Source organism: Oratosquilla oratoria, chromosome 27 (assembly GCF_046742065.1).
Source record: "Oratosquilla oratoria isolate Oo_2021 chromosome 27, ASM4674206v1, whole genome shotgun sequence".
NCBI classification, from domain to species: domain Eukaryota; kingdom Metazoa; phylum Arthropoda; class Malacostraca; order Stomatopoda; family Squillidae; genus Oratosquilla; species Oratosquilla oratoria.
In genome coordinates, this window is record NC_134803.1 from 34773036 (window position 1) to 34788759 (window position 15724).

The 15724-nt window shown below is 34.4% G+C and overlaps 1 protein-coding gene across 1 annotated transcript in view; it reads left to right on the plus strand.

Annotated features, from left to right (window-relative positions):
* Positions 1-4996, plus strand: part of betaggt-I (geranylgeranyl transferase type-1 subunit beta) — a 35733-nt gene extending 30737 nt beyond the window's left edge. The window contains exon 8 of the mRNA XM_076210422.1: positions 2088-4996. The gene's annotated coding sequence lies outside the window, so the exon portion shown is untranslated. The remainder of the gene's footprint in view (positions 1-2087) is intronic.
* Positions 4997-15724: the final 10728 nt, after the last annotated feature.

Genomic DNA, 15724 nt, shown 5'->3' on the forward strand with positions numbered 1-15724 from the left:
AGCAACACAGGAAGAACAAGAATTAAGTTTGGATTGTGAAAAAAATTCATAGGTAACAGTCACCTGTTAATTTGACCTAAGTAAAAATACATCCATTATAGCATGTTCATGTTCATGATAGATTAACATTAATATAACATTAAGCTACTTAGAAGTAAATATGGCCAAGAAACCAATCTTTCATAAAATAATCAAGAGAATACAAAGGACAGCAACCCAAACTGTGACCTGACTTGTGCTGATATTATTGAAAGGAGTGGAAAGAATTTAAAAGATTTCATAACTTGGATTGAGAGATAATGTTGTTATGGGCTGTAATTTATTAGTGCTTTTATCCTGATGCACAATCTTGTGTTGTCATGCACTGGGATGGGAGAGCAACAAAAAGTTACAGGAGGAAGTAATTAGACATTCTGTTAGAAGGATATCAAGAAATTACTTTTTGTATAGATGTGTGAATTTGTGTAGTGAAGATTCATAGACAACTAGGTGTGATGCAACTGGTTAAAAGCCATAAGAGGATATGAGCATCATTGAGAACTGGCAAATATAACAAAGGTGGGAAATAAAAGAAAATAACTTTCAGCAGTAATCAAGACCCAAAGACCATATAGATAATATAGTCAATAGAGCATATGTTAAATGATCAACATCTGAATAGTTTTTTAGCTGCTTAAGTGTAGCAGAATGTAAAGCCAATTCAAGAGGAAAGACCACAAAATTTCAAGAATGCAGAAATCTTGAAGGGATACCAAGCCTTCACAGTCATTCATAATTGGGGATCCTGGATCCTGGGTATACTTTCCCTGGAAAAAAGAAAGAAGAAATGAGATATGATCACTTTGTAGACCAATTATAAATAGCAAATGATGGAACAGGCAGAGCAACAGAAGAGTGGGATAGTTTTTCAAGAGATTGTGTGCTTAGTCTCTAAGTACTCTATGAAAAATTGAGCTAAGAATATAAAAAATACATATAATACCAGTCACACTATATATATAAAACTACATTCACATAAATGAACTATATGTGACACACATTGGATCATGGGACTTCATGGCTGAACATAATTTCGTGAAACTTACAAAACATGTGATTGTATTGTGGCTTCTGTCTCAGCCCTGTTAAAGCACCTGCCCCCCTCTCTCTCTCTCTGTCTATCTCTCTTTCTATCTCTCACACACACACACACACTACATGAGAATTTTTCCTAATATTTTTGGGTAATTTGAGTATTAGAATTTGTAAGATATGTAATGTAATAGAAGAAATTATGTGATCACTTATTTAGTACTGATGTAGAGAAAAAATGGCTCATTATTAAGGATAGGTATGCTGGGTTTTAGTGCAGAAAGATGTAAGTGATATATAGGAAAGGAAGGTAGCATCAAAGAATGTAACGTAGTGTTTAAATGTTAATGAAGACAGACAAACATTTTTAAATTGAAGCAGTGTGCTTAAAGTTTGATTGTATCTCTTGTAATTCAGAAAAGCATTATTATTTATTGTTATTAATAGTTTTCCCAGATGTGGCAGCATGGTATTTTGTAGATAGAGAAAATAGATTTGGACTGTAGTTTCATGGTCTTTGATGATGCTTTGGCCACAAAAGGTTGTCTTTCAGTCCAAGATGCTGTCTGTATCACTGTTGGTCATGTTGTTAGTAAAATTACTTCTGTATTTGCATCATTGGTAGGACCTTTCCTGAATGAAGAAGGTTACTATTCAAGACATCACAAAAGAAAACAAGAAGCTGGGACTAGCTTTCTCACAATTTATTTTGACGTTTTACTTGCCATAGTTTGAGAACTTGTCTGAATCTTCCTTATATTTATTTAGTCATTTATTTGCCTATTTTCTTCTTTATTTATTTATTTATTTACTTTATTTACTTTATTTATTTATTTATTTACTTTATCAATTTATTTTGCTGGCACTGTTTTCAGACTAGGACCTTCTCTTTATCAACTTAAGCTGTATTTCCCCCACATTTTACCAGAAGAACTGTTCCTCCTACTATAAGTCAGTGGCATGAAAACAACCCCTCACCAATACAATACAGAGAGCAGTCAAATCTTTCATTCCAGAGAGATCTATGGAAGGACCCAAGGACCATTGCCAGTTACCATGAGGTTCCGGGTTTCTAGTCAGTAAAACTTGAAGCAACAGATGTTGTTGATATTATCATTGTTATTATTATTTAATTTAATTTTTTATTTTATTTATTGATTTTTTTATTACTGTTTTTATGAACAGATTACATTTACAGTTGACAGTCCTGTTGTGTTAAAAAAACAAAATGAAAGGATGTCATTATTCAGTAATGCATATAGTGATGAGTGAAAACCAGGTTCGGTTTTTCACAAGCTTTAAATCTGTTTGCTTGCAAGATCCACTCTTGATCTCACTGGGCCAGTTATGGTTTATAACAGACAGAAGTGACAGATTGTATTGTCACAAATAACATGTCTGACTTATTCTTTATACTGGAAATTGTTTTAACCCTTGAATTACTGTAATATACTTCATGGGTTTTGTTGAGGCTAAAACCAAATGATTTTATTCAACTAATCCCATCCAGAACAGTCTTAGTTGGTAAAGATCCCGTCTTAAACTAAGGTACCCTTCAGCAGAATAAAATCACCTAGCATTTGCTCCAACAAAATCTTTGTAGTAAAGCTCAGTAACAGAGAGCTTAAATGTACAGAACATGTTTAAGGTATATCCTTTCTGTAGTTACACCTTCAGATTAGTGCTTCTGTATCCATATATACAGTATATTTTTGTGCATTTCTCCTTGTATAGACCATAAGATCTCTAGCAAGTTTGCTCTTCCATTGTAGTCAGAATAGCAAAGCTAACACTGCTTTCCAAGAGCACAAGTCACAGTTAAGTTGTAGTTATGCACAATATTATAAGCTCTTAGTTCAAACCATTACTACAGGATGTTTTACTTTTATTGCTAATGTATGTGGACATGTGCAGTGGTGTGACTTGTATGCAGTAAACATGTGCATGAGTATTGACCCTGAAATGTATTTCCAAATATGTGTAATGGCTGGAAATGATACATTTGTTGTCACAAAAGTGTTTACATGTGCAAGTATATAATGTATGTGCTATTATTAACTTTATCCTGGTTTCCATTGACATTGAAAAAAATGTGCGACAATTTTTAAAGATATTATGTAATGTTGATTAAAAGATTTATTAAGATATATTTTGGAGTCATCATACTTATTGTCAGACAGTTGTACTCTGGTGATTGTTCATTGCTCTTGTAAATTAAATTCGTGTTTGTTTGTTTGTTTGTTGGTGTGCATGTGTGTGTTTTTGTGTGTATTTTACCTAGATGCAGTATATAGGAAAAAAGCTTTACCCATGGTGCCATATCTTGTGTCAATCAATCCATTGCCCCCAGGTCTTGTGCAGGAGACCATCAGCTCTCAAGTAAATGGCAACAGCCAATGGTCTGGCCCATAAGTCACTCAAGGAAGAAATATTGTATTGCTGTCTAAGTATGGCTAGGGTGGAGCAGTGTAAGATGAGGTGTTTGGTGTCCTTTGTGCATCGGTTGAATCTTGGGCAGGTTGTTTATCTATCCAGGCCTATTGTGTGTTGGTACTTAGTGCTGGATGGTGACTAAAATGCAAGCATGTTAATATGGTTCTTGTTTCTGTAAGGAATTCTAATCAGGGAATATTTATTGTCAGAAAGTCATATAAAGAAACTAACAGGAGAGATCTATAATTTCAGTACAGTTTATGGAAGAGGACATGAAGAAGAAAATCATTGAAAGTCTGATTTATTCCAGACTAGAATATTAGTGGTGATGTGTGATCATCAAACCTAAAGATGTAAGAAAAATAGAATACAAAGAGTAGCAACCAAGAATAGAAAACAGGACCCAACGAGTATTGCTCTCTTCTTGTACTGTATACAACAATTAAATAAATACACACACACACACACATACAACATCAAGAAGTGCAGTATGATTGAATTTGGAAAAAGTAAGAAGAGAATATCAGGATAGTATAAAATTGATGGAAAAGAAGTATCTAAGAGTAATCATCACCAAAGGCATGTCGCCAGATATACTTATAAATAAAATAGTCGGAGAAACATACAATTTGTTGCAAGACATGCAATGAAACTCAAAAAGGATAACTACAGAAGAGACCTGAAAAAGAACAGCTTCCCACACAGAGTGATAGATATATGGAACAAATTGGATGAAGAAATAGTGTGTGCAAACACAATACAAGAATTTAAGAACAAACTTGATCTTGCGAGATACAAAAACGGGTCACCATGAGCATAGCTCCCCTTCCCGTATAATACAACTAGGTAAATACACACATTCACACAATTATATTGGACAAGAATAAAGTATTGTATCAGGGCCAAATCAGAGAAGATAAATAAAATGATAGAAAATCAGGGAAAAAACCAGCAAATGTAAATGAAATTGAGAGCTGGGAACAGTGACATGACTCAGTGTAGCTCTTTTCCTATAAGTTACTCTTAGGTGAATATTACATACATGTGCATACATATATATTCACTTTGATTTAATTGATTTAGGATGGCTGTCATTAATTTTTCTTTTCTTTTCTTTCTGTGTACTGTAGGTTGTTGAAAAGATATGGATCTTTTGCCACCATTAGATGCATTTAATTTTCCTATAAATTGTGATTAGAATTCAACGTAAATGATGTGAGGTAAAAGTATATTTGTGATAAAAACAATTTCATAGATTATGAGAGAGTGAAATTTTTTTGTGCCTTCAAGTAAATGTGTGTGTAAATGTTTAATTCACATATCCTAGAGACAATGAACATTGTATGCTTCCAGTAAACTTAAGGGTATTGGAATTGAACACCATTGTGTTATGCATAGATGTGTAATTAGAGGTAATTTGTTTCCATATAATTTTTTAATTTGAAGATTTATACTTGTGTCATTGTTATTCATTCATAAATATTTGGAATATTGTGGAGGTTTTATTTTTATTAGTGGGAATTGAGAAATTTGATATCACAACTGATGGTCAGAATAACAAGGAATACACTGATGTCAGGTATAACATGGAATTTTCTAATGTTCATGGTTCACATACAGAATGGGGATGCCAAAATATCTTCATCAGTTACAATGTGCAGTGTATCAACTTCCAGTGTACCTGCATGGTTTGGCTAAGCTAAGCTGCACCCATACCTATTGTCTCCAATGACTTCATATTGTATATTTCCTAATGTGCATCAGTGGGCAGTTCTCTCCCATCCACTGCGCCATCATATCTGTTAGTAACAGACTTCTACCTAGTCCTCTGATTTACAGTGCTAAACATTTGGCAAAGATGCTGGAAATAACATCCAACAAACCACCTAAAATCAATCGGCCTCTAAATATATCCATGGCTGTCCTCACATCAGTGTAACCAATATTTTGAAATGGCTCTAGTATGCCCAAGAGCAGGGGATACTCACTTCATACTTGGCCACATCATGACTAGAAATGACCCTCCCATGTGCCAGTGTAGAACTATCTTCACAGCCCCATATATACTACTAGAATTATTGATCTACACAAGCCCCCACAACAGTCACCTACTTTGTTATCTGCCCCATCAATTAATAATCATTGCCAAGTTTCAGGCATTAAAGCCCAAATACCTCCATCATCCATCCACAACTTCCTGAAAAAAAAGGACTCCTAACTTAAGCATGGCCATCTAGATCAGTACATGAAATTGAAGATACCATATAATAACAGCACAAGATTGTGTAGAAGGATAGAAGTGTCAGTGAATCACTGACAACAATACTGTGTACCAGGGGTGGCCAACCACTCTATCATGATTGACTGGTCAGTCACAAGCTTGTTTTAAGTCAATCACACTACTGTACCTGCTAATATAATTCGTCCTTCAGAAGTTGTCAGGCAAATAGCTGTAATAGCATATCCAAGTACTCATGATACTTGGATTATTATATTTTTTTTTCTGGGAATAAGTTATATTTATAATGATGGACATATCTTAACAATATATAATTATTTTTAAAGATGACTACTCCTGTGTTAGGGTGGTAGATTACATCAGGGTAACTATAGAAAAAGTAGATCATATTTCACAAAAGGTTGGCCACCCCTGCTATATACCATCAGTTGGGGTGACTTCCCCTCCCCTATTGCATTGCCATGCAACAATGTATTTAATGATAAATTGTGAATTAAGAGGAAAGGGTAGATGCTCAAACAGAAAGGGAAAATCCTGGACATGTTGAGGTATGAAGAGGAAATAGGGGATGTTCAACACTTTAAAGTGAACAAGTATAACCTAAGTACTGTTCATCTTCACAAACAAAATTTGTGGGTAATTGAAAAAAAGTCAATTCTACAACCACTCACAGTACCAATTTTTCATTCAACATCATTTGGATGAAGATGGATAAGCCCATGGTAATATACACAGAGGAAAGAAAGATATTGAATTTTTCTCACCAAGCACTTTTTTTACCCTGAAAACTAGAACTTTCAAGTGTGACTAGAAAAATTAATATTGATACTATTAGTAATATTATTGAACATGTGGAAATTTATATTGGATGGATTTTGAGTAAAAGAAATCTAATCCTGGTGGAAGTAGGTGAGGTTTTAATTAAGGACCACCTAGAGAAACCCCTCCCCCCACCACTACCATAAAATACAACTAGGTAAATACACATAGAAGAAATCTGAAAAAAAGCTTCTAACATAGAGTACTGGATACCTGGAATAATTTAGATAAAGAAACAGTGTGTGCAAACACTATTCAGGATTTTAAGAAAAAAATTGATGCTGAAAGATACAAAGACGGGTTGCCACGAGCATAGCTCCCTTCCCATATAATACAACTAGGTAAATACACACACACACAATTGTGGTGTTGACAGAGTAACTGTTAGTACAATTCAGATACTGCACTGCATTGGACCAGATACCAGTGTATTTGAATATATTTGTATTAGGCTAATATGTAGAGTCTTGCATTTATTCAGAGGTGAAAAATATATGAAATTATATTCCATATCAGTCGTTAAATATATCTTCTCTGCATCAGGCTAAGTATCATTGACCATTTAATCCATGGATGTGCTGGGTTTGCCTTTACTATCTTGATATGTAATACAATTTTTTTTTTGTGTCATACAGCAGACAGTTTTATTCAGCTTTTAGTATTTCTTTGGAGACAAGTGGTGCTTCTATCCTTTGGGACTACACTACTTTTAAGTGTTGTCCTTCATTCAGTAATAATAGTTTTCAAGAAAAACACATTTGTTAATTTCACTAGTGCAGCTAAGTGATGGGATGGGAGGGGTTATGTGATGCTGTTCAAAAATAATCAATGGGCCTCAGATAGCATCCCTAAATGGATCTCAGGATCTGTTTTCCCATAACTGATGAAAAAAGAATATGAAGGTAGGGCTGGGAGGCCCAATCATAAAACTTTGATGTGAATAGGAATATATTTTTAAAATTTGATCAGTTTATGGCACTTCTGTACTCATGTTTTCTGTGCTCCTCATTCAGATTGTAACTAGTTATAAATGTCAAACCCTGGATCTTAAGTTTAATTTGCTTGAAGTTGGTTGTCCTTGTTAGCACTCTGATTTCAAATTAGAAAGGGAAGCCAAATTGGGTGCCCAAGCTAACCATAGAACTAGGTAGATGGATTTTGTATACAAAAAAGAAATGCTCATCTACGTTAAATTATGCTAGAACAAAAACAATAAAACAACAAGAGTATGTTGGAGAAGGTCCAAAGCATAGCCTCCTCATTCCCAAATTCTTCACCTGCACCAGAGATGAAATTTTTATGATATAAAAGCATGACAGATGCATGAACTTAATTTTTGAAGATAGTGCCTACATTTATAATTAACATTACAGGTGCTTGAGCTTAATTTCTTGAAAATAGTGCTTACATGTATAATTTCATTTGTACAGTACTTGGATGATTTATGGTGGTGATCAAGAAATTGTACAAATAGGAATGTGCAGTTAACTCTGGAGTTATGACAGTTTTATGTCCAGAATTGGCACATAATGCAAGCTGAAACACAGTTTAGGCCTGCAACATGACTTGTAGTAGTAATTTCAAATTATACTCCATGGATCAATCTGTGAATTAACTATACTTGGCAGTGTTTGAAGATGGCAACTGCCAACAGTTTTGAGAAAGTAAATACCAATTGAGGACAACCTTTATTGTATGTACAATATTTCATTTGTTGGAGCTTTTTAAGTAAGATGAAGAAAACAAACCCTTAGTATATAAAAGCCCTTTTTCACTATAAGAAGTAAATGAATTATAAGGGGTGCAGTATTGGAACACTCCCTTATTCTAGTATTTGACCTTCGAATAATTGCTGCTTCCAAACATTTCCTTCTTCTCCTGTGAGTTTCAAGATGGGGTTGGTGTTGTCCTAATATGTTACACAGGGATTAATGGTCGTATTCTTTTGAATGTTGTTGCAGTGATTTTTTTCCCATGTCTTAATGTTTCACCAATGCCTTGTTACATACCTGACATGGAATCTTAGAGACATCAGCCTTGATGTCTTTTTCCTCTTTTTCCACTTCATTTTCTTCTTCTTCTTCTTCTTCTTCTTCTTCTTCTTCTTCTTCTTCTTCTTCTTCTTCTTCTTCTTCTTCTTCTTCTTCTTCTTCTTCTTCTTCTTCTTCTTCTTCTTCTTCTTCTTCTTCTTCTTCTTCTTCTTCTTCTTCTTCTTCTTCTTCTTCTTCTTCTTCTTCTTCTTCTTCTTCTTCTTCTTCTTCTTCTTCTTCTTCTTCTTCTTCTTCTTCTTCTTCTTCTTCTTCTTCTTCTTCTTCTTCTTTTTCTTTTTCTTTTTTTTTCTTTTTTCTTTTTCTTTTTCTTTTTCTTTTTCTTTTTCTTCTTCTTTTTCTTTCTTCTTCTTTTTCTTTCTTCTTCTTTTTCTTTCTTCTTCTTTCTTCTACTTCTTTCTTCTTCTTCTTTCTTCTTCTTCTTTCTTCTTTCTTCTTTCTTCTTTCTTTCTTCTTTCTTCTTTCTTCTTCTTCTTCTTCAACAACAACTCATGTGGTGCTAGCTTTGAGCATTCAAATAAGTGTCGTGGTGATACTGCAGGTTGGTAGTACAAACTTGGTGGCTAATTCATGGCAGTAATGAAAGTTGTTCATTATTTGTTTATTTTTATTTTTATTTCTCTTGTACTGTTTGATGACAAACCCCAATGATTTCAGTTTCATTAAAATTTCTTGAATGCATTGTCATTCTTTGTCTTTTGTGGATATCTTGAATTCTATAACTTGGTTGCACTACATGATAAATAGAAAACATGGCCTACAGATATCTAATGTTTGTACTGGAAACAACACAAATAATGAGTGTTTATATAATCTATTCAACCTACCCATGCATGAATAATCATGATAGAATATGATACTCTTAAAATAGGCTTGCTTTTTACTGAGTCTAGGAATGTAAACCCCTTATCACTTTTGATAGGATAAACATTTGGGTGATTTTGAAATATGTGGCCTGTTCAGGACCCTTGCATAACTCAAGAGTTAATTGTATTTTGCTTTTGGCCCTGGAGTTGTATTTTCATTATTTGATCTATTCTTTACTAGTAATGATCATTGTGTCAGCATTTTTGTGAAGGTTGTTCATTGTCTTATAATTTTTTAAGGAATGTCCATCGCAAGCATATCGTACCATGAAAGTCCATAGGTGTAGAAACATCCCAGGGAATTGTATTATTTGAAAGGAGTGAAAGCATGCTAGAAGGACACTAGATGCTTATAGTATTTAGTATCAAGTTGCAGAATTATGTAGCCTACTCTGTAGGAATTAAGAAAGAATAAAGTCATTCTTATAAGTGATTGATGATGGTAATTTGGTTTAACATGGCAAGGACTGGAATACTGCTGCTGACTGGTCCCCACACAAAGGAGAAATAGCCAAAGCAGAATAGAAGGCATGCAAGGGCTCAGTTACTGGAAGGGACTGAAGAAACTTAGCCTCCACTCATTCCAGAGATGACATGAACCACACACCATTATATACATGTGGAAAACACTGGAGCAGATGGTGCCTGGAGACAGTGGATACCCATATCAGCTGCATCCTTAGATGGACAAAATTATACAAGTAAACAAAGTAATTAGTTTGTATTCTTAAACATGGCTAGAAAGGTTTAAAGGCCATATGAATAGAGGAAAGACAGAAGGGGACTAAAGTGGCATGTAGTGTGATCCAGGACCCTGAACTTTTTAACTAAAGGCTAAATTTGCCATGCAAACCTATAGCTGCTATCTATAGAGTGTAATTTCAACCCAATACTTTATGTAGATAAAAGAATCCATAGTGTGAATGGAACCATATTTTCAAGTTGAGTGGTAAGATGCTAAAGATTTCTTTGTCTATTAGAAGCACTTTTGTCTATGATGGCATCCTTGATGATCTTGGATACCATGAAGTGGAACTCAAACAACCAAATTTATTGACCACCAAGCATCAGTAATGTTATGCTCCTCAGTTGCTTGTATATAATGTGTTTTATGCATTAGAACAAGTGATTTTATCAGGTTTAATAAAAAGGACTAAATCTTTGTGATAAGCCTTTAGGCATTATATTTTTCAGGCTAACATCAGACTGTTTTATTCATACATAGGAATACCTCCTAGATTTGAACATTTAAACAAGAGTTGATATTTGTCTTCAGTAACATATACAGTATATGATAGTGGTCATGTCTCGTACAAAATGAGGGAACTTAAGGAAACCCCTTTGTTTAAAATCTTATGATTTAAGTATAACTTTCAGTCAGTTTTGTGTGATATGATTTTATTTCACTCATCAGTCACTTTTCAAAACTTTTACTTAACTAACTTACTTAACTAACTTACTTAACTTTAGTGATCTTATTCATCTCTACAGTACCTTATTTTCCATCACTTACCCATGTAGTAAAACGTTAAACATTTTCATAGTGTGTGCAGATACCAACTTGTTAAGTTTAAATTCTTTATTAAGTTAACCAATTTTTACCTGGAGTTTTCCTTAGCAGAATAAGATTATCTGGTATTAGCTAGAATGAATAACTAAACTATAGCACTGATACAAAGAAAATGAGACAGCCTTAACCCCTTTGTGTATGAAGTTCCCCATTAGCTAAATTAAATAATTTGACATGGCTGAAATGAAAATCTTAGTGCAGCATAGAAACAGATAGGTGTATTATTTTCCCCTTTCCATGCTGAAGCCCGATTTACATATCACTTGAAAGAGCTCTTATCTTTCAAATCAGTCTTGTGCCATCCTTTACTTAATTCTACATGCCTATAAATTTCAGAGACCACCTTACATGACATCAATAATGTTTCTGAATATGCTGTCTTTAATGACTTATTATTTCAATTTGACCATATTTAGCATAAGTAACCTATGCATGGTTCAAACTCCCAATTAAGTTTTGTCCACATAATGTGAAAATCATGCTCAAGGTAGTCCACATAGAATGAGCTTTTAAGCCCACTTGTAGGAAATTAAAGTTGTGAGAGTCATTTATAGATGTAATTTAGTTGGTAGGTTAGTATATTTGAGAGTTCCTGATATTCAGAGAATATAACATGTTTACATTTTTAGTTATTTGCTAAAGAAGTTATTCAGACAAAACACAGAGTAACTACAAAAGCACTCATCCAAGTGTTCCCACCATTCCAATTATCATATAAATATGAGTTGCAAGCAAAAGATTTTTAATTCATTTACAATGTTTTCATATATACTGAATTTAGTAGTAATAGTTTAGTGCCTGAGGAAAACGGTAGGCTTGCAAATAGAAATAATTTAAAGATATTTCATCATATCTAGTGCTTGTTTCAATGTGGATTACATATATGTCCACGGCTAATGATAACTAATCATGTTAGTACACATCCCATACTTAGTGTCCTGATGATGGGAAACTAAGTAGTTTAGGGTGTGGTGCCATAGTGTATAATTCTTTCATATTATTCCATCTGCCCCTACTGGATATGTGAAAATATTCTCAATTTCATTTAAAGTGTAATTCTAGATTCAAACCAGCCTGAGGAAGAGGCAGTGCCACTTTTATTCATATTTTAAGGGGAAATTGCAAGATCATGAAGAAAGTAAAAAGTGAAGGGGATTGTAAACTGCTTAGGAAGAGCTAGATAAGGTTTATGAATGGAGCTAGGTATAGAAGGTGAAGGAGGTAAATTGTTAGAATGGATTAGAGCTTGGATTAGTGATAGAAAACAGTGGGTCACCATAAATGATGTAAAATCCAAATTGGAGAGTGTTTCTAGTGGAGTTCCCAGGGCTCTGTTTTGGGTCCTTATTGTTCATTATGTACATAAACGACTTAGACAGTGGGATTAATAGCAATGTTAATAAGTTTGTGGATGGCACTAAAATAGGATGTCTAATTAGGTCAGGAGACAATGCCGAGATTCTGGAGGATGATCTTAACAAATTGTTCACATGGTCGGTGAAATGGCAAATGGATTTCAATATCTTAACCACTTTGGTATGATGACACCTATGTAGGCATCAAGAGGTGCTAGTGGGTACATGAGGATGCCGGCATCGGCATCTTGATTATATATATATTTTTTGTAGTTGTACACGAGTTACCCCAGATTCTGTGAACTAGTTTGATCACATTTTCTGTGTTTATTAATACTCAGAGTAAAAGAGAACGAATAATACAGCAGTGACTTTATATTTTGTAATGTGGGTAGTGTGATGCAAATTACATATGGCAGTTGATGCTGCGAGCGAGAATTTGAGTCGCACTCTGAAGTGGTTAAGGTGCAGCGTGTGAAACGTAGGGCTACACAACCCCAAAAACAGATATAGCTTAGACAACACATTTATAGAGAAAACTGTACAAGAGAGACTTCGGAGTTGTAGTGAGTCCTGACTTTAAATCCAGGAAACAAAGCATTACCACCAGGAATAAAGCAAATACAGTAGAGCATTAGGTTTCATTGCTAGGATGGTTACAAATAGAAGTGCAGAGGTAATTATCAAACTCTAATGTTAGACCTATCCTTGACTATGTGGTACAGTTTTGGTCTCCATCCTATAGAATGGGCATCAATTCACTAGAATCAGTACAGAGGAGAATGACCAAAATTATACATGGTCTCAGAAATTTACCCTATAAAGAGAGGTTTAGGCACTTTCACTTACACTCTGGAAAGATGCAGAGTGCGGGGTGATCTAATAGAGGTGTTCAAGTGGATAAAAGGCTTTAACAAGGGTGACACAAACAAGGTCATCATATTAAGACAACAGAGCGGGACTCGCTGTAACGGATTTAAATTGGACAAATTTAGATTTAAGAAGGAATGAAATAAATTTAGTAACCATGTAATGAGCAGTGAAAATATCAGTTGTATTAAGAAACTGTTAGACAACTTAATGGATGGGGATGACAGGTGGTAATGGACATGGAACTGCCTAGTGTAGGCCTTATGGTCTCTTACAGCCTCCTTCATTCTTATGTTCTTATCTTTGAATTGGGTCAACAATATAAAATAAGATATTAAAATTGAAAATGATAATACTAATTGTTACCTTGAGTTTCACAAAGTGGAACCTGTAGCCCCACAGTGGATGGTATTGGGCCTTAGGTTATTCCACAGATCTCTCTGGGAAGAAACTTTGGACTGTTATCTGTGTTGCATTAGTGTGGGACTGTTTGTCACTGGCTGACAATAGTAGAAAGAAGGGAGTTGTTGCCAGTTGTCAACTCTCCATGTGTGAAAACACAGAAAATACAGTTGAAATTGATAAAGATCTTGGATTAGGAAAAATGCAACTGAGGAGGAATGTACAAAGACACAGTAACTTATAAAGGAGGCCTAGGACAGAAATGAAATGAGGATAGAAAAAAAAAATCTTGAGAATTCTCAATCAGAGTATTAGTAGATGGTTTTTAAAAAGGTAGGCAGACAATATTGCATAGGAAACATTACAAGAAAACTTATAGTAGCCTTTGCTTGTGTTGATGGTTTACTATTGGCTAAATTAGGGATGAATGATTACTTGATGGTAAATAAGCTGGATACTTTTGTACTCAATAGAGATATAAACCCCCCTTCCCCTAAGAAAAAAGTTTAGAATTGTGCTGAATATTAAGAAATTTTGTCAAACACAACTCTTCTTAAACTATTGAAAAGAGTAACAATATGGTCCCTGTGGAGAGACTTTAATTGCAGGATTGTTCCAGCTTGGGCTATATTGCCATATAAGATATTCCAAGTATTTATTGCATTTGTATTGAAAGCTCTATTTCTTCATGTTCTATTGACATTTAGCCTTTCTCAGTTTGTTTTCATGACCCTTTAAAGCCCTATTCCTAATCAAGAGATTTCTTCTCTCAGTGTAATCTATCCCCTTTAGCAACCTGAATACTGTTATCAAGTTACTTTCTCTTTAGAATTTCAATGTTGGCAGATTTAGTGCACTTTTCTCTCCTTGTATAATTTATTTGCCAGGCTGGGAATTGGTTTGGTTGCTGTCTTTTGTATTCTCCCAATCTTCCTTATATTGTGCTATACCACTAATGAATATTCCAGCATTAGATGGATTAGTGTTTCTATGAGTTGTTTGTCATCTCTTCATCTATATAGTGAAAAGGTAATTTAGTATTCTGCAGAAGTCCGTATGTCTCTCCCACAATCTTACTGATATGTCTGTGTAGTGACAGTTTGTCTTTTATCAACACTCCCAAATCTTGCATTTGTAACTGATACAATTCCTAAGGAATAGTTCAAAGATGGTCTTTTTTTTTTAACTATTGCCCAATTCCAATACCTTGCATTTTTTGATATGGACAAATTTTACCTTGGCTCCATGCAAATGATGTATGTTGTCTAGATTTTAATTTTATTTATTTATCTATTTTTGCAGCAACTGACAGTCCTTGTTTTTCACTCTTCTCATAGCCTTTCCTTCTGCAAACATATTGACATACAGTAGTTTGTACTTTCAGTCATGTCAATAACATAGATAAGAAACATTATAGGGGCTAGCACTGAGCCTTGTGGAACTCCGCTGGTCACTGCTCTCCATCCATCTCATCCTTCACTACAGTCATTGTATATCTTCCCTGGGGAAAAAAAAAAAAAAAAAAAAAAATCCACTTGAGCTGTTTACTTTTGGTCCCCCAATATGCTCCAGTTTCCACTTTAGATGACCGTAAGGTATTTGATCAAAAGCCTTCCCCAGATTGAGGTACACATGGCCCACCCACTCCCTTTCTTGCAGCACATCAGTTACTCTTTGAGTAAAGACTTATTGTGGTGGTCAGTAATATTGGCCTGTTATTCAGTAGTGTCTCCTTCAACTTTTGTGAATTGGTACTACATTAGCCTCTACCAAACCTGTGACGCTATTCATTTAAAAGAAGACAGACTATGAATCTTTTCCATCAATTGTTTTCTTCATTCTTTGAGAATCCAGTTTGAGATCACTTCAGGTTCTAAAGTTTTTCTCACATCCAAGGATCTCAAAAGATTGAACACTTGCCTCACTTCTGCATTTATATTTTCAAATTATTACACAACTCACCTTCAAAAAAATAAATAGATAAGATAAAATGAAAATAGATAAAAATAACAATAATAATAATATTAAAAAAAAAAATTGATAAAGAAATA